Source organism: Lactuca virosa, chromosome 8 (assembly GCF_052849685.1).
Source record: "Lactuca virosa cultivar CGN04683 chromosome 8, Lactuca_virosa_CGN04683_v6, whole genome shotgun sequence".
NCBI classification, from domain to species: domain Eukaryota; kingdom Viridiplantae; phylum Streptophyta; class Magnoliopsida; order Asterales; family Asteraceae; genus Lactuca; species Lactuca virosa.
The window spans coordinates 53232749-53255769 of record NC_136433.1 but is presented as its reverse complement, the minus strand read 5'-3'; the positions used below and the strand labels follow the sequence as shown (position 1 = coordinate 53255769).

Sequence of the window (23021 nt, the reverse complement as noted above, 5' to 3'; positions counted from 1 at the left end):
TGAGGCCAATATGTAGGAACTTTATTGCAGTTTTCCCTATGCGAAACTTTAATATTTCAATGTAGATTTATATTTAACATTATTTTTAAATCTTTCCTATATTTAAATAATTTCTAAAGTATCTCTTCATGTAGGTTTTATACATAACATCATACTTTAACTTTTAATATTTATAAATAATTTTAAAACTATTTTTTAAATAATTTGAAAATTATTTCTTTGGGAAAAATATCATTATAAAAAGTAGTTTTCAATCAACTTTTTTTAATTAATTTGATATTTTGATTTAGGATTTATACTTAAGCATTTTAACTACTTATAAAAATAGGTTTTAAATATTTGTTTATAAGATCATTTGAAATTTTGATTTATGTATTGAGCTTAACATCATATTTAATTAATAAATTAATGTGTTAGATTAAAATAACTATAAAGTGGGGGTTTCAAATTAATAAACTAAGTATACTAATACATATTTTTAATATCACATCATATTTAAATTAACAAAGGAAGTATATTATATTGAAACGAAAGAATTAGTATTAAAATTAGAATAATAATGGATTTAATGTATTGATTAAAAAAGAAGTTGTAAAGTTTGAAGGTTTCAAATGAAAATGGTGATAGGAAAATTGTATATTTATAATATAGTAGGTGAATTTCCGCGCGTTGTGCAGACATAAGTAAATATTGATGAATATATTGTATTTAAAAAAATATATCCTTGTTAGTAAGTTTGAATGAATAATTCTGACGCTAACTTGTTATAAAACATTCTGATTATCTTAAATTAAGGATAAGATACATACATATTAAAATTACATCATCTCAGTAGCCGTTCTACGTGGGTTGTGCATGAAAATAAAAATAAAATTATTTCTTCACTGATAATTATTTTTAATTAATAATGACTAATCAATTTATACAAACATAGTTTATGGTTATAACATTTTAATGGAAGACTTTTTACTATTTAGAAAAATAGGGTTTAAAAATAAAGAATTAATATAAAATTAAAATAATAATGAATTTAATGTATTAATTAGAAAAGAATTTGAGAAGTTTGGGGCTTCAAATGAATATGGATAGAAAAATTGCATATTTTATAGTATACTAGACGAATACCCTCGCATTGCGCAGAATACAATATATTTAAAATCTTTACAAATATACATTTTTTAAATATATCAATGACGTTGTTATTAGTTCTTATATAATAAATCTTATAATAAGTATGTATCAACATTGTTTGTTTTGAATTATATGACAATGTAGACATCTTTAAAAATTCTATAATCCTAATTGTCTCAATGGCCTCTACCTGTGGGTTACTTATGAATAAAATTAAGTTAAATATATGGTTTAATGATATTTATAGTCGTTGTTATGATTAATTAATTTTAAAAAAATTATTTGTTTAAGATTTTAATTTTTATCATTTTAATTATTTAAAACATCAAACATTATTTTGTTTCTAAAGATAACAATATAAATTTTATATATAATGTTACTTTTAACTATTGTTGTTGTAAAATATTTAGAATAACGTATTTGGAAACTCTTAATTATTTTTGATTTTGTTTCAAAAATTTAACTTTTCTAAAATATATTTGATGAATATTGTTTAGTTTCTTTGATTGTAATTATTTAAAACATCAAACATTGTTTTTGTTTTTAGACATACTATAATTTTTATATAATATTACTTTTAACTATTCTTATTATAAGTTATTTTTAAGCTACTTATTTGAAAATTCTTAATGATTATAAAAAAAATTCATGATTTTTTTGTTAGTTTATGATTACAATTTAGGTTTAACACTATAATATATAAATTTTAACTATTTATAAAATAGTCTTTCGATTTTTTTCAAGTTTAACTGAAATTTGGATTTAAGTTAACTTTTAACATTATATTGAAATTAATAATTTAACTATTTTGCATAAATCATTAATTATACAAAAATTGTGACTTTAAAATTACAATTGCTCACATATGAGAACATATCTAAACTAATACGTTAACTATAATATGTAAAAATCTAAAGTCATAATTTTATAAATAGAAGTAAAATATGATATTTTAATATTGTAGTTTAGTTAGTTTATGATTATTTAAACTTAGTTTTTGTATTAAGTTAACATTAATTTATAATAACTATTAGAAAGAAATTAAAAAGTCTTAGACGTTTCAAATACATGTGGTGCAAGTAAAAATGCATCTTTTATAAGTATAGTAGACGAATTATCGCGCGTTGCGCAGCGTAGGTTAAAAATATATTGTGAAAATGTTGAAAAATATATGTTTAAAATCGTTATGTTATTGACAATAACTTTGACATAATACTTTGAACAAGATTATTCATTGATATCAACCCACCTTCCTCATTAATAAAATTAAATATAATTATCTATTTAATATTATTTTTAAAAATTGTTATGATTGATTAATTTAATTTTTTACTTATACGATTATTTTCTAATTTCAATAATGATGTTCATTTAAAATACACTTTATTTGTTGTTAACGTTATGTAATTTTTAAATTGATGTTATTATCATTTAAAATGATTGTTCTTTAGTTTAAACCACTTATTATTATTATTAAGTTAATGAAGCCTTTTAAGAAACACTTAATAATACTATTAAAATGTGAAACATACATTAAATAATAAACTGATAAGATAGACAATTTGCATTTCAAAATAGACTTTCATGGATAATATAACATATCCATAATTTTTATAATTTGATTTTATTATTTATAATTATTGTTCATTAGTTTTAAAACTACTTATTATTAATAATAAACGAAAGAAAACTTTTAAAAGACACTTATTATTATAATTAAAATGTTAAATATATACTAAAATATAAAGTGATAAGATAGACAATTTGCATTTTAAAAGAGACTTACATGGATACTATGAATAATTTTGCATATCCATGATTTTTAATTAATTATACTTTGAAGCAATACAAACATACAAACATATATATAATATTCAATTAAATATTATTTATATCAATTTCCATAACATATGATCGATAACATGAATCTAATCTAATTTACATTAAAGTTTCAACCACAACATACAATGATCGTCTTAAAGGAATACTTAAACCAAGAAAAATATAAAAAAAAGAATTAGTGTATAACAAACTTACAAATTAAAAACTTTAACATAATAACATGGCTCGAAAAATGGTCCAAAGCCCTCAAACCAACACAAAACCGTAAACTTGTTTTCTTTGTGAATTTCGTATGTGATTTGTATTTGTGTGTCTACTCAAAGAGAATGACATTTTTATAGTAAACTATCCATTAATTGCTTATTAAACATATTATATAAGTTATAAAACCTTTCATGATGTGTGATTAATTACTTTGAATGTGAAAATGTGTGGGGGTTTCAAATGCATGAGGTGATAGGAAAAATGTCTCATTTATAACTATATTATGATATATATATATATATATATATATATATATATATATATATATATATATATATATATATATATATATATATATATATATATATATATATATATATATGTATGTGTGTGTGTGTAATACCGTAAATTTTCAAACACAAATTTTCATTTTTAAAACACATAACTCATATATTATATTTCATAAAAAAAACTACAAGTGTCTCAATGTCATCATAAATCCACAAACGAAAGTCAAATCCCAGAATCCTCAACATAATCTCGAACAGGTGTGTACAATCATGTCGGCGCCTTCCCGCGGTCCTGAGAAGCACCCGAAACACATCACACATAACACGGTAAGCACGAAGCTTAGTGAGTTCCCCAAAATACCACATACACAAATAATAAGCCTCTCATCGCTATAACTCGGTATGAACCCTCCAGTCTCATGCGTCTCGATGTGGACCCTCCGGTCATGTGTCTCAGTGAGGACCCTCCGGTCTCACAGCTCGGTTTGGACCCTCCGGTCCTGTCTCAGTGGAAACCCTCCGGTCCCACAACTCGGGTTGGACCCTCCGGTCCTATCTCAGTAAACATAGAATATAACATATATTTCACACAGACAAAATGCATAATATCACATAACTCAATAAGCATATAAGACCCTTCGGTCACACATAGATACCACTCATGGTAAGTATAGTGAGAAGACTCACCTCGTAAGAAATCGGATAACCTCGAACTCGAATCACCGGTCTAGCCTCCGCCTAACACATACAATAAATATCCCTAATTAATAGCGGCTCTCAAAAGCTAGACTAACCCTTCTACAAGTTCCAAGAAGGGTAAAATACCATTTTACCCCTCCTTGGCCTTAATAGTTGTCACACCCCCAAACCAGAACGGCGGAAACGTTCGGGGGCGGAGGACGTCATGCTCAGTATCATAACCATAGTGAAGAAAGTAAACACAACCATCATAAATATAATTAAAAAGGTTACATCGTTTCAAAAGTACATGTTTCCAAATAAATTACATATGATGTCAAAATATAGCAAAAGAATCTACGCCTTAGCGTCTTGACTTCAGAAATCTTGTGGTTACCTGTTTTTACTGATTACCTGAGAATACAAGTTGTTTTGAAAGAGTATCAGCATAAAGCTGGTGAGTTTATAAGCAATTTATGAATGAAAAATGAATGATGTTCCTTTTTGTTTGTTACAAGTTTATGTCCAGAAAATCCAATATTTTCTAAAGGGTTGTTATAGTCTTAACTGAACCAAGACTTAGTATATGTAAGTAAATCGCCATACTTATGTGTGTGTGTGGTTTTTATATTTAAATAAAAACTCCTTAAATTCCTGTGAACTGTGTATTTTGTTAATTTCTCATGTGAGATGTTAGAACCATACTAAAAACTCGAAGACCTCGTACTCGACGTTCTTCAGGCGTCGGAATGTTATGACACTTGTCACCAGGTGCGGGTTTGTCAGACCCAATATAGATCTATACACAACTATCACGCTCTCCCTCCAGGAGATTCTGATTATAACTACAGGACTTTACTGTGGTACTTAAGAGTACCCCGAAGGAGAATGTCTCACAAATTTATTTATTAACAAGTTGACGTAGTGTGTAATGAAATACTTGTTTTGTAAGTCGATTGAGTTATTGTTTTCTTTGTCAAACGAAGTGCTTAAACTATACTTATTATAGTTTATCAAAAGTGTTGTGTGTTTGAATGAAACCTTTTTATGCATGTCTTTGTATTTCCATAAAATGACATTTAAAATATTAAGTGTAGATCGTACACACCTTGCTCAGCATGTTACAAGGTGTGAATAACTCTTAAACATGTATTTGACAGTTTTACCCTTAACTATCACTGTTTTTAGAATATTTATAGAAAAATCATTGTAAGTAGAAAACTGAATCCGTAAACTCTGAGTATTTGGAAAAAGAGTCTACTATATCCATAAATTTTCCTTTAATTTTTGGTGGTCTCAAACCAGGGTGAAAATGTTCATCTTCACAACCTGGTCCGACTTTGATGCTGCAGTGATAGGCAGTTTTGTAAAAATCACCATAAATTGTAGAAAAATTGTATGGAGATGTGCAAGTAGTAATTTTAAAGGTATAAACCTGAACTACATGCATACTAAACAGTTTTGAAAAATATTAAGTTTAAGTTGGGTAAAACAGTTCGTGAACAGGTCACAACTTTTCTGTTGTAAGCTGTCAAGTTAAGTTTTAAGTATATTTTGGTGTTTTAACTTGTATTCCCCCCTTGAAAACTAAAGAAAACTTGAAAATGTAGGGGTATGAACTCACCTTGAGTGATTTATTGAAGAGTGGAAGGTTGAAGACAAGGAGTATCAAGTCAAGAACACTTGATGAACACGTGAAAGCTTGGATGATCATAAGAACGATTTTTGGTGTTAAGATATGAGTCGACGATCCAAGAGTGTTATGAAATTAGGGAATAACACTTGAGTTTAGATGGAATACTTACCAAAAAGTGAAGTACTAGCTCAATAACACCTTCACAAAGTGGTGGGAAGTAGAGAGAAAAAGAGGCTCTCTTGATGGTTTGAGAAGTGTATAAGTTTGGAGATGATCAAAGTAAATCAAGAAATCCTCCAGGGATTTATTTATATAGAAGGTTGTTGGAGCAAGTTGCAAAGATGAAAGGATGTTTGCCTTGGTTTGTGTGATGTGGATAGGGTTGGGCTAAAGAGGAAGTGACACATGGAGGCAAGTGGGCACACTTGACCCACTTGTGGGGTAAAATACTCCTCTTAATATAAAATAATGACTTTTAACTATTAAATCCTTGAGAAATAAATAAAATATGAGTTTTGGGGGTTTAAAATGGTAAAAATATGAATTTGGTTAAAAATCCCCGTCAAAAACGGGTTTAACAGGCGAAAGTAGTCGAAAACCGGGAATTAGGAGCGAACCTGCGAGGATCTGAGGTCAGGGCCGAGGGTGCGAGGGGGCGAAATGGAGCGAAGGCGAAGGAAGAAGGGAAGTGAAGGCGAAGCTCAGTTCATTTCGATTCGCATGGGTTCGGTCCGAGATGGCTAAGTTCGCTTCTGACAGTTCGGTTCGGTCCTGAGGGGACTTCGGTCCTATTAGAAGGGTTCGGTTCCTAAGAGGCTTCGGCCCTATTTAGCTATTTTTCCATTTAACTTCCCGTTTTGCGTGATTTTTGGCCAAGTTAAGGGTCGGGATGACCCAGATGACTATAAAAAGTTGGAGAGAGATTTTGGGAGAGATTTGGGAGAGATTTCACATACTTGGAGAGATTTGGGAGAGATTTCACATACTTGGAGAGATTTGGGAGAGATTTAACCTTAGCAATTATTATCGTATAATCTTGTAATGCAAGGTTCGTGAACCCCGTTATGCTTCGTTTATGATTGTTTTAAGTCCCCAAAAGGGTCCATAGTCGTGTTTTGATGCGTTTAACTCCCTTCTTAGGGTTTTCACATTGATAAACACATAGATTCTCCGAGACACTTGGATTCTTGACATACAAATGCACATTTTTATACATAGAATAACTTTTATCATAGAAGTACAAGTTAAGTTTGACCGGTTTGACTTGTTGACTTTGACTTGTTGAATTGAATTTGACGGTTGTCACATTATCCCCCCGTTAGAAGGAATTTCGTCCTGAAATTTGCATTTTGAGTGGGACTTCAAGGGTTGGGGAATAGATGTGGGTAATTTTGTTTCATTTGGTCCTCACGTTCCCAAGTAAATTCGGGTCCTCGCTTGGCGTTCCACCGGACCTTTACGATGGGAATGCGGCTTTGTTTCGTCAATGTGACCTCTTGGTCCATGATTTCATCAGGTTCCTCTACGAAGTGGAGGTTCTCATTGATCTCAATTTCTTCCAAAGGAATGACAAGGGTCTCATCAGACAAACATTTCTCCAGGTTTGACACATGAAAGGTAGGATGAACGTGATTGAGTTCCTGTGGTAATCGTAGCTTGTATGCCACCGGACCAATCCTGGTTAGGATTTCGAATGGTCCGATATACCTTGGATTTAGTTTCCCACGTTTTACGAAACGTATTAATCCCTTCCAATGTGATACTTTTAGAAGTACTCGATCCCCAACTTGGAACTCCAAAGGTTTTCGTCTCTTATCCGCGTAGCTCTTTTGTCGGTCTTGCGAAGCCTTCATTCGTTCTCGAATTTGGACGATCTTTTCGGTTGTTTCCCTTATGATCTCTGGGCCAGTGAGTGCGCTGTTAGGGACTTGCCCTCTTGCTAGTTGCGTATCGCCCACCTCAGCCCAACACATGGGTGATCTGCACTTACGGCCATAGAGGGCTTCAAACGGATCAACTTTGATGCTACTGTGATAACTATTATTGTATGAGAATTCGATAAGAGGTAAATGGAGATCCCATGCCTTACCAAAGTCTATCACATAATCTCTTAGCATGTCCTCTAACGTCTGAATGGTTCTTTCACTCTGCCCGTCAGTCTGTGGGTGGTAGGCTGTACTCATGTCCAACCTAGTTCCCATAGCCTTTTGCAGTGACTGCCAGAACCGTGATGTGAACCGACTATCTCTATCAGAGATAATGGATATCGGTACTCCGTGAAGGCGCACTATTTCTTTAATGTAGATCCTTGTCAGTTTCTCTATTTTGTCTGTCTCTTTTATGTTGGGTTTTGAGCATTCTAACACTCCTATGGTGTACATGCAACCCTATAAACCTTGGATCTATGTTTTCTCTATTATACATGCAAATATTAACTATTCCAAGGTTTCATCCTAACTACCATATTATGAAGCACCTATACTACAAATTTCTAGTTAGATGACATACCTTTTGATGTAGCTTGATGTCTTCAAGCTTTAAGAGCTTAGCCCCAATAGTGTGGAAGCCTCAAATGGAATCACAAATCACCAAAACACCTTGGAAGAACTTGAGAGAATATGTATGCACACTAAAATCGGCCCACTCTTATTTTCACACACTTGTGCCAATTTTGTGAGCCAAGGACCCCTTTATATATTATGGAGGATTAGGGTTACATCCATGTAAACCCTAATACCATTGACCTTTCATTTACATAGGATCCATGGGTTAAAAGCTCCATGGACCATCCATGAAAGCTTAGCCCAACCTAAATGAACTTGGCCCATTCCATATATATAAGAGTCCATATTTAATTAGTTCTTTTTGATCACTTAATTAATTCTAAATTAATTCTTGATCAATACTAATTAAATAATATGATTCCATATTAATATATTAGAACTTATAATATATTAATATAAATCATAAATATACTATTCTCAAAAGACTATCCATATAAATTGTGCCGGTGAAGTGCAACCCAAATGGACCATGCCGGGTCGGGTCAAGTACATACCAAATATAGTTATGGACTTAGACATTAATCCAACAGTCTCCCACTTGGATAAGTCTAAAACTATTATTGAGTATGACTTCAAAACCTAACTGGCAATCGTAGCTCTTAAAGCCGCTGTCGAACTCTGACCTTGTCAATGACTTGTCCATTAGATAAGGGATCATATATTCCTCCATTCTAGATATCATATGGACTGAGACATGGATTATATTCATTCTCTCTGTCCATTTGTTGTTTCCCGATTTTCGATTTATGATGACTGACTGATTGAACAAATCAAATCAGCCCTGGCTTGGCCAAGCACTCACATGTGTCATCGCTAAATCATCGAGGGGCCCACAGATATCGCTTTTATCCCGAAGGTAAAAGGAATGGATAAACTTCGACTCATATGGCTTGTTCTACTACTTGTTGAATCATACACAAAGGCACGTTTTATAACATCGAGTTACCAAATGCGTTTTCATGCAATCAATGTATAACCAACTCATAGTAACAACTCATATCTCTAGGTTTGAAGAATATAAGATATTATCGTCTCATGATCACTCGTGATAAAATCCATGAAGTGATTCAAATGAGCGCGGGTTGAATCCAATACTCAGAACTTATGAGCACTCATGAGTGTTGTAGCACCACTTTGTCCACCAACTTGGACCTCTACAAACCAACCCATGATAGTCTTGATTCATATCTACTTCCAACATATGACCGACTGTGGATGGTTTGAATAACTTAATCATTCAGGAAGAGCGACTTAGTTATTCTGGAAGTCAAAACATACAAAGTGAAACACAAGAATAAATGAATCAAATATGGTATCAAACCCTATGAATATAAATAAACACTTTAATTTATCACCATACTGATTACTCATTATTCATTGTTTCGGTTTTATCAACTTTATACTTGAATTAAAAACACTAGTTGTCCCATGCTCCAAGCATGTACACTATGTTTTTCTTAAACAATAGCTTTACCATACACCAAGTATGCACTCTATGTTTGTCTATGATCCTTACTTTGTGAAATAAACCAATTGAACATAATTTCAATGATTCTAATTTCACACTCCCAAATCCTTATCGAAAAATGTGAGAATTTCAAATTCCTATCATTTATCGAAATCTGTTTAGATTTTAAACTTATATGCACTGACCCTCCTGTAATGAATATGTATAAAGTCACAAAGACTTGTCAACAGTCATTATAAGGTATTCCAATGGAGATCAACTCCATGGAAATTAAGTCTCATATTCAAAGTACATTGCTTTGGACATGCTTCTTGCATTAAGTTTTCTAATCTTACACAGATAACTTCCACCTATGGAGACAACTCCATATTCTCATTTTGACTATCACTTATGAATAAGAGATGCCTCTTTTCAGAATATGTCAATATGGTCCTTCCAAAATTAGCACTATACTTCCAACTGTCCCTGAGCAACCAATCTTTGGTAAACCTCAGATTGTCCTCGACAATTTCTTAATCATTTTAGTCATATCCAATTCTAGACCTTTTCCCTTCTTAATGCCTCTGGACATTTGGAAAAATTTAGAAATGACAAATATTATAGCACATGCAATCGATCCTGTACCCAAAGCAAATGGTACACGATTCATGATGTCTCACATAAAGACATGATTCTAGACCAGTCTTTTGCTACAATATTAAGAATTAGTGTATAACAAACTTACAAATTAAAAACTTTAACATAATAACATGGCTCGAAAAATGGTCCAAAGCCCTCAAACCAACACAAAACCTTTAAACTTGTTTTCTTTGTGAATTTCGTATGTGATTTGTATTTGTGTGTCTACTAAAAGAGAATGACATTTTTATAGTAAACTACCCATTAATTGCTTATTAAACATATTATATAAGTTATAAAACCTTTCATGATGTGTGATTAATTACTTTGAATGTGAAAATGTGTGGGGGTTTCAAATGCATGAGGTGATAGGAAAAATGTCTCATTTATATATATATATATATATATATATATATATATATATATATATATATATATATATATATATATATATATATATATATATATATATATATATATATATATATATATATATATATATATGTATGTGTGTGTGTGTAATACCGTAAATTTTCAAACAAAATTTTTCATTTTTAAAACACATAACTCATATATTATATTTCATAAAAAAAACCACAAGTGTCTCAATGTCATCATAAATCCACAAACGAAAGTCAAATCCCAGAATCCTCAACATAATCTCGAACAGGTGTGTACAATCATGCCGTCGCCTTCCCGCGGTCCTGAGAAGCACCTGAAACACATCACACATAACACGGTAAGCACAAAGCTTAGTGAGTTCCCCAAAATACCACATACACAAATAATAAGCCTCTCATCGCTATAACTCGGTATGAACCCTCCAGTCTCATGCGTCTCGATGTGGACCCTCCGGTCATGTGTCTCAGTGAGGACCCTCCGGTCTCACAGCTCGGTTTGGACCCTCCGGTCCTGTCTCAGTGGAAACCCTCCGGTCTCAGTGGAAACCCTCCGGTCCTGTCTCAGTGCAACCCGCGATTCCAGAAATAGCGAACTTCGAGCTGAAGGGTCATATACTCGCCCAACTGAATGACATCCCATTCTACGGGAAGGATCATGAGGATGCCTACAAGCACATTGACGAGGTCAATGATATCGTAGACTACTTCAACATTCCAAATGTGCCACACGAGACTATGCTACTAAGGATGCTATCAGTTAGATTCAAGGGAGCCGCGAATGATAGGTTGAAGGCACTCCCTCTAGGATCAAGAACAACATGGCTAAAGACGCGTGAAGAGTTCATACAACAATTTTGCCCACCATAGAAAGTATTAAAGTTAAAGAAAGAAATTTCTAATTTTGAACAACTAGGAGGCGAATTACTTTATGTGGCATGTGAGAGATACAAGGGCTTACTGAGAAATTGCCCCCCAGAATGATATCAATGTTCAACAGGAGGTCTCCATTTTCTATGATGGGGTAAATGTAACAACCAAGCAGCTCCTTGATTCCCAAGGACCACTCACGAAGAAAGCAACAACTATAATAAAGGGGTTGATTGAAGAATACTCTAAGCACTCAAGAGAATATCATAATCCTCGAAATGACATGACTCAAGGGACGGTGACGCCGCTTATGATGATATGGCAGTAGTAAAGGCCAAGTTGGATAACATGGATCGTATGATGAAAAAGATGGACCAATCCATCTATTCCATTCGAGTGGGGTGTGATAACTGTAGCGGTCCACATCTAACAAAGGATTGCGACATTGATGAGAATGGAAACTGGAAGGCTCTTGTATGTTTTTCAAGCGAGGATCGTTATGATGAAGATTGGAGGAAACTGTGACAACCCGAAACTTTTTCCGTTATTCTTACCCAGTTTCCGTTAATAAAACTTGGGTTTTATTTAATTCCGTCAAATTTCCTAGTTGGGAAGGACTTTACGTTTTAAATAAATCAATTCGGATTTATTTCCGTTCACGTTGGTATTATTTTTGGACTAACGGAATATTCTAAGTTCAGTTCAATCGAGTTTTGGATTCAAAAACGAGGTTTTCTAAGTCAAAGCATAACATCCGGGCCAAACAACCCTTCGAGAGGAGTTTACGGCCGCAAACTCAGTTTACGACCGTAAACCCTGTTCACGACCGTAAACCCTCCACCCCACCCCTTGGCCGTAAACTCACCCCTATATAAGGGATGAGTGGCCTTCATTTCTCACTTTACACACTCCAGAAGCTTTCTCTCTCTACTCTCTCTCTCTCTCTCTACAAACTTCGAATTTGCTCAAGGAATCCTCAAGAATGTAAGTAATTCTTCACTTTGATTGTGTTTTTATCCTTATTCTAGTGATGAATCCATGTCTCATCTCCTAAATCTCATATTTTCTAGATTTTCTCTCTCACCAAGAACACCAAGAGCACACACTAGTTCTCGGTGGCTAAAAACCTCATTCCAAGCTTCTTAACAGTAAGTAACTATCATCTGTACTTGTTATTTACTAGAAACCATCGATTTTCGCCTAAAAATCGACCTGAAACGCATGAACTGAGTGTTTACGGCCGAACACCCTTCAATGGCCGTAAACTCTATTTTTGGTCGATTATTGACCATTAAACTCTTCCTTGAGCTGGGCACGAGGCTTAGAACACTTCCAGAAGGCTAGAAAGGACCTTGAAACACCGAAAATCGCACTTTTCGCCAAGTGTTTACGACCGTAAACCCATGGGCCGTAAACCCATGGACCGTAAACACTTGGGCCGTAAACATATGGGCCACAAACCCTTGACCGTACACTCCTTTTACGACCACAAACTCCCCATTTTCAAATCATATGTGATTCTAACACTTAGTTTTAGGTGTTTCCTGGTCCCTAGGATGATTCCCTTCCATAACAAACAGTGTTAAGCCCTCACCTAATGCATATATGTACTTTTACATGCTAAATAGGATCCGTTTGTGCCCGAGGCTTTATTTGACACTCAGCAATTCCTAGCAACTTACACTCGAATCCCACGTCAAACAGTGAGTTCATACCCCTACGCTTTTTCCGAGTTTTTCATGTTTTCAAGGGGGGAATACAAGCAAAAGTACAAGGAAACTTGTGCTCAAAGTATATTATTTTGTTTAAAATAATTATATGTTCAGTATGCTTTTAACACTGAAAACAGTTTTACCAAACGATTAAGAAATCAACTCGTAGAAACAGTTTTCAACACTAAAGCAAGGAACTTGTGAATCTTGTCATAAAATGTGATATTTTATAAAGAATTCATACAAAACATAAACAGGATTTTCGGTATTATTACATGCAAATTGTTAGTCTAAAGTTGGAGACACGTCCTTGGTAACACTCCCACCGGATTCGAGAGTGTAGGACTAGCACTTGTAACCAGAATCTCTTGTAAGGAGAGTGTGACTATTGTGTATAGATCTATACGGGACTGACTATCCCGCACCTCGCTGCTAGCTACAGTTGGACCGTCAGGTCTACGGGTGACAAAGTTATAAAAGATACTGGCCCCGTTACGTGCCATATCAAGTCTAAGTACGGTTATGACACTCACAACCTAGATAACAAAATTTACTTTTGTAATAATGAAACAAGTGAACTAACCTCAAAGTAATAACCGATTTGATTACTAAAGGGTATTAATAATACCCTTAGGATTTAGTTCACCACATATTTATTAGTTTTATTTATGTAATAAGGCTAATACACCTCACAGGGAACAAACAGGGTTTTTCAAGGAAACTATACCTAACGATACAAGTATGGTAGATACTTGTACACCTCAGACAAGAACAGATAACCAACTATCAACTTTTAAGGAAAATATAGGATTTTCCTGGGATAACTCAACCTTACATAAACAAGCTGTTTAATATACAACTAACGGATAATCAAACATCTTTCATAAGAAAATATAGGATTTTCTTGGGAAACACTTTTCAAAGGATCAAAGAAACATTTCTTTCACCAGAACTAAACGCTTATGAACTCACCAGCTTTATGCTGATATTTTAAAACTGCTTGTATTCTCAGGGTAACAATAGACATGTATTCTTGCCAAGTTTTGGAGAAGACGGAGCATTTTGGAGTCACGTCTTTTAATTTTGTTATATACTGATGCGAACAAACTATGTTTTCAAACAATGTAAATATTCATATTATAATGTAATGGTTGTGTTTACTACGCTTACTATGATACAACTGTTGTGATACTACAGATGACGTCACCCGCCCCCGGACGTTTCTGCCGTCCGTTCCGACGGTTCGGGGGTGTGACAAATTGGTAGTAGAGCTATTGTTTATAGTGAACTAAGTATACCGAACCTTACATGGTATACAACTATAAACACTAAGGGGCCGAAGTGCTCTGAACTAAAAGTATACTTTTAAAATAAAAGTATTTTTGCAAAAAGTATACAAGTATACCTGCACACCAGAAACGATATCATTAGTAGAACAAAACAAAAGTATTTTGGATGTTGAACACTGCGGTTAAACCTGGGCAGTTATGTAATCATGTCTAGGGTCAATATAGCCTGATCAACTATATTTATTCGAGACATGACCAACATGTGCTTGGGAGTGACTTTGATGTTACAACAGGCCTAAAATTTACCTAGTATCCATACAACAAGGTATCAAAAGAACAAAACATACAAATTAAAATACTGTAGGAGTATTTTAGCCAGAGCGGAATACATTGTAGAAATTCATTCCTAGTGTTGCTACCTATTCGTTTCTTAGCGATAACTTACTTGCATTGGTAACCTTTCTTTGCTTATCGCTTGGTAGAACACTTTATTATCAGGATGGGATATATTTTGTTTCATATATCTTGAGGACTTACCATCCTCTTCTTCCTGGTTGTTTCTAGAACAAGATGCCTCCTAGAAAAAGACCCATCAGAAGAAATGACGACACTCCACCACCACCACCACCCCCTCAGTTCGATCTCGTTATGTTCCAGGCAGCTGTTAATGCTGCTGTGGCTTCCGCGATGTCACAGATTAATCCTGGCGGATCTGGCGGGCAGGGAGGTGGTACTCATCCCCAAAATGATGAAGGTGGTCAGGGACACCAGAAGGAGTGCTCTTATAAGGACTTCATGAACGCAAAACCCACATCTTTCGATGACAAAGGAGGGGTTATTGCCCTGACCCAATGGTTCGAGAAGATCGAGTCCAATTTCGAAATCTGTTCCTGTTCTGAAGTCAACAAAGTAAAATTCGCCACTTGCACTTTCGCGAACAGAGCACTGACCTGGAGGAATGGTCGAGTCAAATACCTAACCCTGCCAGTGGAGAATGCTATGGGTTGGGAAAGTTTAAAGGAACTCATGTTAGCTGAGTACTGCCCACGGGGCGAGATGCAGAAACTGGAGCACGAGCTATGGAACTTGAAGATGAAAAGTTCCGACATTACGGCCTACACTTCTAGGTTCGAAGACCTAGCACTTCTTTTCCCGGGAATGGTCACCCCGGAAAGCAAAAAGATTGAGAGATACATTTGGGGACTGACACAACCCACCAAAGGAAATGTCTTGGCTGCTAGGCCAAACACCTTTGACAGCGCTAAGTGTCTGGCGCAGACTCTCATAGATCACGGAGTTGATCTTGATGATGTAACAGCCGCTCCTGAGCCAGCAAAAGGGAGCGGTGAGAAAAGAAAGTTCTGGAAGCAGCGAAAGGGACAATCTTTGCAGGAGCCCTCAAAGAAACAGCAAACGGTGGCAGTCCACGCTGCTACTACTCTTGCCGCTGCTCCTGCCACTCAAGCGCCTACCAGTAAATATGCTGGTACCCTTCCTCGGTGCGACAAGTGTAACTATCATCATAATCCCGGCCCATGCCGAGATATGTCATGCACCAGCTGTGGCAAAAAGGGGCACACAGCTCGAGTTTTCAAGACACCAGTCCAACCAACCAATCAGGCATCTGGAGCAGGCGTCGGTCAAGCCTGTTATGGTTGTGGAGAGGTCAGGCACTACAAGAAAAACTGCCCCAAGGCAACAACAACAGGTAGCACAGGGAGAGTGCTAGCGATGGGGCAAGAAGAGGCAGTCGCTGATCCCACCGTTGTTTCGGGTACGTTCCTCCTCGACAACTCTTATGCATGCATTCTTTTCGATTCTGGTGCGGAGAGAAGTTTCATTAGTCATGCATTCAAACATATACTCAAACATAAACCTCAACCTCTAACTGAAACTTTTACCGTCGAGATGGCTAACGGTGAGAAAGAGAGCATTAATGATATATACGTAGGTTGTACCCTTACCTTGAACGACCATTCTTTTCCTATCGACATTATGCCAGTTTCCATAAAAAGCTTCGATGTCATTATCGGCATGGATTGGTTGAGCCCCAATCGTGCTGATATCCTTTGTTACAAAAAATCTATCCGTCTCAATCTTTCCTCTGGTGAAACTCTCATGATTTACTGCGATAAACTCAGTTCAAGCCTCCGTATCATTTCGTGCATCAAAGTCCAGAAACTTCTGCGAAAGGAGTGTCATGCATTCCTAGCCCATGTCATTAACGAGATGCAGGAAGTTAAAGACCTCGAGAGCATCCCCGAATTCTGCAACTTTCCCGATGTTTTTACCGAAGATCTCTCGGGAATCCCTCCCGAGCACCAAGTCGAGTTTCGCATCGACTTAGTCCCCGGAGCTACCCCCGTAGCTAAATCCCCATACCGATTAGCGCCAGTAGAAATGCAGGAGTTATCCAGTCAGCTCAATGAGCTGCTCAGCAAAGGATTCATCAGACCGAGTTCCTCACCCTGGGGAACCCCGATCTTATTTGTGAAAAAGAAGGATGGATCCTTTCGGATGTGCATTGACTATCGCGAACTGAACAAGCTCACTGTCAAAAACCGTTACCCTCTTCCTCGAATCGACGACCTCTTCGATCAACTTCAGGGAGCTAGTTACTTCTCCAAAATAGACCTAAGATCAGGGTACCATCAGTTGCGAGTTCACGAGAATGATGTGCCCAAGACAGCATTCCGAACTCGTTATGGACACTACGGATTTGTAGTAATGCCCTTTGGTCTAACCAACGCACTGGCAGTATTCATGGACCTGATGAATCGGGTGTGCCGTTCTTTCCTGGACAAGTTCCTAATCATGTTCATCAACGATATACTTGTCTACTCCAGAAGTGAGGAAGATCATCGACAGCACTTGAGATCGTGCTGGAAACCCTAAGGACAGAGAAGTTGTACGCGAAATTCTCCAAGTGCGAATTCTGGATTCGAAAAGTAACCTTCCTAGGTTACGTGGTAAGTGAGGAAGGCATACACGTGGACCCCTCCAAAATCAAAGCGATAAAGAACTGGTCAGCACCGAAGACGCCCATAGAAATCCGTCAATTCTTGGGTCTCGCTGGCTATTATCACAGATTTATCCCGAATTTTTCCAGAATTGCCAAACCCCTAACCACTCTGACTCAGAAAGGTGTACCTTTCTGTTGGAGTGAAAAGCAAGACACTGCGTTCCAAACGTTGAAGCGGGCCCTATGCAGCGCACCTATCTTGTCTCTGCCCGAAGGGACGGAGGACTTCGTTGTCTACTGTGATGCATCCAATCAGGGCCTAGGCTGTGTGCTCATGCAACGGGGAAAAGTCATTGCTTATGCCTCAAGACAGTTGAAAGCACACGAAGTCAACTACACAATGCACGACCTGGAATTGGGAGTAGTGGTCTTCGCATTGAAGATATGGAGACATTATCTCTACGGAACCAAGTGCACTATCTTCACTGATCATAAAAATCTGCAGCATATCTTCGACCAGAAGGAGCTGAACATGAGACAACGGCGATGGGTTGAGCTACTCAGCGATTACGAGTGCGAAATCTGCTACCATCCCGACAAGGCCAATGTGGTGGCAGATGCCCTCAGCCGGAAGGAGTACTCAGGTCGTAGAGTGAAGGCACTGACCATGACTATCCATTCCCATTTATCCGCAAAAATCAAGGAGGCTCAACTGGAAGCCTTAAAACCAGAGAACATGCCGGGTGAAGCCTTGAGAGGAATGGAAAAGAACTTAGAGATCAAGGGAGATGGAGTCTACTATCTCATGGATCGGATCTGGACCCCAAAGTTCGGTGGTTACAGAGAGGTTGTAATGAACGAAGCTTACAAGACCAGATACTCCATTCATCCAGGTTCGGACAAGATGTACCTCGATCTCAAGAAACTGTATTGGTGGCCGAACATGAAAGCAGAGATCGCTACCTTCGTGGGCAAGTGCCTGACTTGCGCCAAGGTGAAGGTCGAATGTCAGAAGCCCTCAGGTCTACTCCACCAGCTGGAGATACCTGAGTGGAAGTGGGAGAGAATTACTATGAATTTTATCACCAAATTACCCAAGTCTCCGAGTAGGCACGACGCCATCTGGGTAATTGTCGACCGACTGACTAAATCGGCCCACTTCCTGCCGATCAAGGAAAACTTCAAAATGGAGAGACTCACGCGAATCTACATCCGAGAGATAGTTCGACTGCATGGTGTGCCTGTGTCCATTATCTCCGATCGAGATAGCAGGTTCACTTCGAGGTTTTGGCAGTCACTGCAGAAATCTCTTGGAACTAAGCTGGATATGAGCACAACTTACCATCCTCAGACAGATGGGCAGGGTGAGAGAACCATCCAGACCTTGGAAGACATGTGGGACACCCATTTTCCCTTGGTCGAGTTACCATACCAGCATCAAGGCTGCGCATTTCGAAGCCCTCTATGGTCGCAAGTGCAGATCCCCTCTGTGCTGGGCTGAGGTGGGCGACATGCAGCTAGCCAAGGGGCAAGTCCCTGACAGCACTCTCACTGGCCCAAAAATCATCAGCAAAACCACCGAAAAGATCGTACAAATCCGGGAACGACTTAAGGCCTCACGAGATAGACAAAAGAGCTACGCCGATAAACGACGAAAACCCTTGGAGTTCCAGGTTGGAGACCGTGTTCTGTTGAAGGTCTCGCCCTGGAAAGGCATGATACGCTTCGGAAAGCGTGGAAAGCTAAATCTAAGATACATAGGACCCTTCGAGATCCTCGGTAGGATCGGTCCCGTAGCCTACAAACTTCGTTTACCACAAGAACTCAGCAACATTCATCCTGTATTCCACGTTTCGAATCTTAAGAAATGCGTATCTGACGAAACCCTTACGATTCCTCTCGACGAGATTGAGATCAACGAGAACCTGAACTTTGTGGAAGAACCAGTCGAAATCATGGATAGAGAGATCAAACGAACGAAACAAAGTCGCATCCCGATAGTGAAGGTTCGCTGGAATGCCAAGCGGGGACCTGAATTCACTTGGGAGCGTGAAGATCAGATGAAAAAGAAGTATCCGCATCTCTTTTCTAATCCATGATTTGTATTTTATGTTCGAATTTCGGGACGAAATTCCCTCTAATGGGGGAATGATGTGACAACCCGAAACTTTTTCCGTTATTCTTACCCAGTTTCCGTTAATAAAACTTAGGTTTTATTTAATTCCGTCAAATTTCCTAGTTGGGAAGGACTTTACGTTTTAAATAAATCAATTCGGATTTATTTTCGTTCACGTTGGTATTATTTTTGGACTAACGGAATATTCTAAGTTCAGTTCAATCGAGTTTTGGATTCAAAAACGAGGTTTTCTAAGTTAAAGCATAACATCCGGGCCAAACAACCCTTCGAGAGGAGTTTACGGCCGCAAACGCAGTTTACGACCGTAAACCCTGTTTACGACCGTAAACCCTGTTTACGACCGTAAACCCTGTTCACGGCCGTAAACCCTCCACCCCACCCCTTGGCTGTAAACTCACCCCTATATAAGGGATGAGTGGCCTTCATTTCTCACTTTACACACTCCAGAAGCTTTCTCTCTCTACTCTCTCTCTACAAACTTCGAATTTGCTCAAGGAATCCTCAAGAATGTAAGTAATTCTTCACTTTGATTGTGTTTCTATCCTTATTCTAGTGATGAATCCATGTCTCATCTCCTAAATCTCATCTTTTCTAGATTTTCTCTCTCACCAAGAACACCAAGAACACACACTAGTTCTTGGTGGCTAAAAACCTCATTCCAAGCTTCTTAACAGTAAGTAACTATCATCTGTACTTGTTATCTACTAGAAACCATCGATTTTCGCCTAAAAATCGACCTGAAACGCATGAACTGAGTGTTTACGGCGGAACACCCTTCAATGGCCGTAAACTCTATTTTTGGTCGATTATTGACCATTAAACTCTTCCTTGAGCTGGGCACGAGGCTTAGAACACTTCCAGAAGGCTAGAAAGGACCTTGAAACACCAAAAATCGCACTCTTCGCTAAGTGTTTACGGCCGTAAACCCATGGGCCGTAAACCCATGGACCGTAAACACTTGGGCCGTAAACATATGGGCCGTAAACCCTATTGGGCCGCAAACCCTTGACCGTACACTCCTTTTACGACCACAAACTCCCTATTTTCAAATCATATGTGATTCTAACACTTAGTTTTAAGTGTTTCCTGGTCCCTAGGATGATTTCCTTCCATAAAAAATAGTGTTAAGCCCTCACCTAATGCATATATGTACTTTTACATGCTAAATAGGATCCGTTTGTGCCCGAGGCTTTATTTGACACTCAGCAATTACTAGCAACTTACACTCGAATCCCACGTCAAACAGTGAGTTCATACCCCTACGCTTTTTCCGAGTTTTTCATGTTTTCAGGGGGGGAATACAAGCAAAAGTACAAGGAAACTTGTGCTCAAAGTATATTATTTTGTTTAAAATAATTATATGTTCAGTATGCTTTTAACACAGAAAACAGTTTTACCAAACGATTAAGAAATCAACTCGTAGAAACAGTTTTCAAAACTAAAGCAAGGAACTTGTGAATCTTGTCATAAAATGTGATATGTTATAAAGAATTCATACAAAACATAAACAGGATTTTCGGTATTATTACATGCAAATTGTTAGTCTAAAGTTGGAGACACGTCCTTGGTAACACTCCCACCGGATTCGAGAGTGTAGGACTAGCACTTGTAACCAGAATCTCTTGTAGGGAGAGCGTGGCTATTGTGCATAGATCTATACGGGACTGACTATCCTGCACCTCGCTGCTAGCTACAGTTGGACCGTCAGGTCTACGGGTGACAAAGTCATAAAAGATACTGGCCCCGTTACGTGCCATATCAAGTCTAAGTACGGTTATGACACTCGCAACCTAGATAACAAAATTTACTTTTGTAATAATGAAACAAGTGAACTAACCTCAAAGTAATAACCGATTTGATTACTAAAGGGTATTAATAATACCCTTAGGATTTAGTTCACCATATATTTATTTGTTTTATTTATGTAATAAGGCTAATACACCTCACAGGGAACAAACAGGGTTTTTCAAGGAAACTATACCTAACGATACAAGTATGGTAGATACTTGTACACCTCAGATAAGAACAGATAACCAACTATCAACTTTTAAGGAAAATATAGGATTTTCCTGGGATAACTCAACCTTACATAAACAGGCTGTTTAACATACAACTAACGGATAATCAAGCATCTTTCATAAGAAAATATAGGATTTTCTTGGGAAACACTTTTCAAAGGATCAAAGAAACATTTCTTTCACCAGAACTAAACGCTTATGAACTCACCAGCTTTATGCTGATATTTTATAACTGCTTGTATTCTCAGGGCAACAATAGACATGTACTCTTGCCAAGTTTTGGAGAAGACGGAGCATTTTGGAGTCACGTCTTTTAATTTTGTTATATACTGATGCGAACATACTATGTTTTCAAACAATGTAAATATTCATATTATAATGTAATGGTTGTGTTTACTACACTTACTATGATACAACTGTTGTGATACTACGCATGACGGCACCCGCCCCCGGACATTTCCGTCGTCTGTTCCGACGGTTCGGGGGTGTGACAGAAACCCAAAAAAGAATGGATACCCTATGATGAGTACAAGAAGGTCAAGGAGGATATGTTCAAGCAAAAGGCAAGAGGGTTTTATCAAAAAGAAGAACCGGTACCCGAAAAGAAGACGGATTTAGAAGCAATGCTCACCCATTTTACAGTCGCGCCAGAAAAGAGACATGATGAAACTGATGCAGCAATGAGAGATCAACAAGCTTTGATGAGAGATCAGCAAGCTCTAATGAGGAATCAACAAGCTTCAATCCTCAACATGGAGAAGCAACTCGGGCAACTTGCTAAACAGTTTAATGAACGGTCACCGAGCGGACTTCCAAGTACCACCGAGAAAAATACGAGAAGGGCGCATATAAATGTAGTGAAAACAAGGAGTGGAAAAATTGTCACTCCTTTGACCCCAATTCCAAATGAAAGTCCAAAAGATGTGCAGGAAGTAGAAGAAGAAAACCGAGAAAAGCATTCTGACGATCAAACACAGCGTGGTGAGATGAAGACCACGGCGTGGCTGTCAAAGGAAGAAAATACGAACCCTCCAGTAAAGTCGTTTCAGCATCCATTGCCATTCCCGAGCCAAGCTAAACAAGATAAACAAGCTGAAGACTATAAGAAGTTCATAGAGCATATCAAGGACCTCCAAATCAACATTCCGTTCATTGAGGCGGTAGCTCAAATGCCAAAGTATGCAAAGTTCTTAAAAGATCTTCT

At 37.3% G+C, this 23021-nt stretch overlaps 1 non-coding gene across 1 annotated transcript; it reads right to left on the bottom strand.

Moving 5' to 3' along the window:
* Positions 1–11708: 11708 nt before the first annotated feature.
* On the bottom strand, positions 11709–11816 carry LOC145135104 (small nucleolar RNA R71). The gene has a single exon (XR_013719582.1). It is a non-coding gene; the product is annotated as a small nucleolar RNA R71 (small nucleolar RNA).
* Between the last annotated feature and the right edge of the window lie 11205 nt (positions 11817–23021).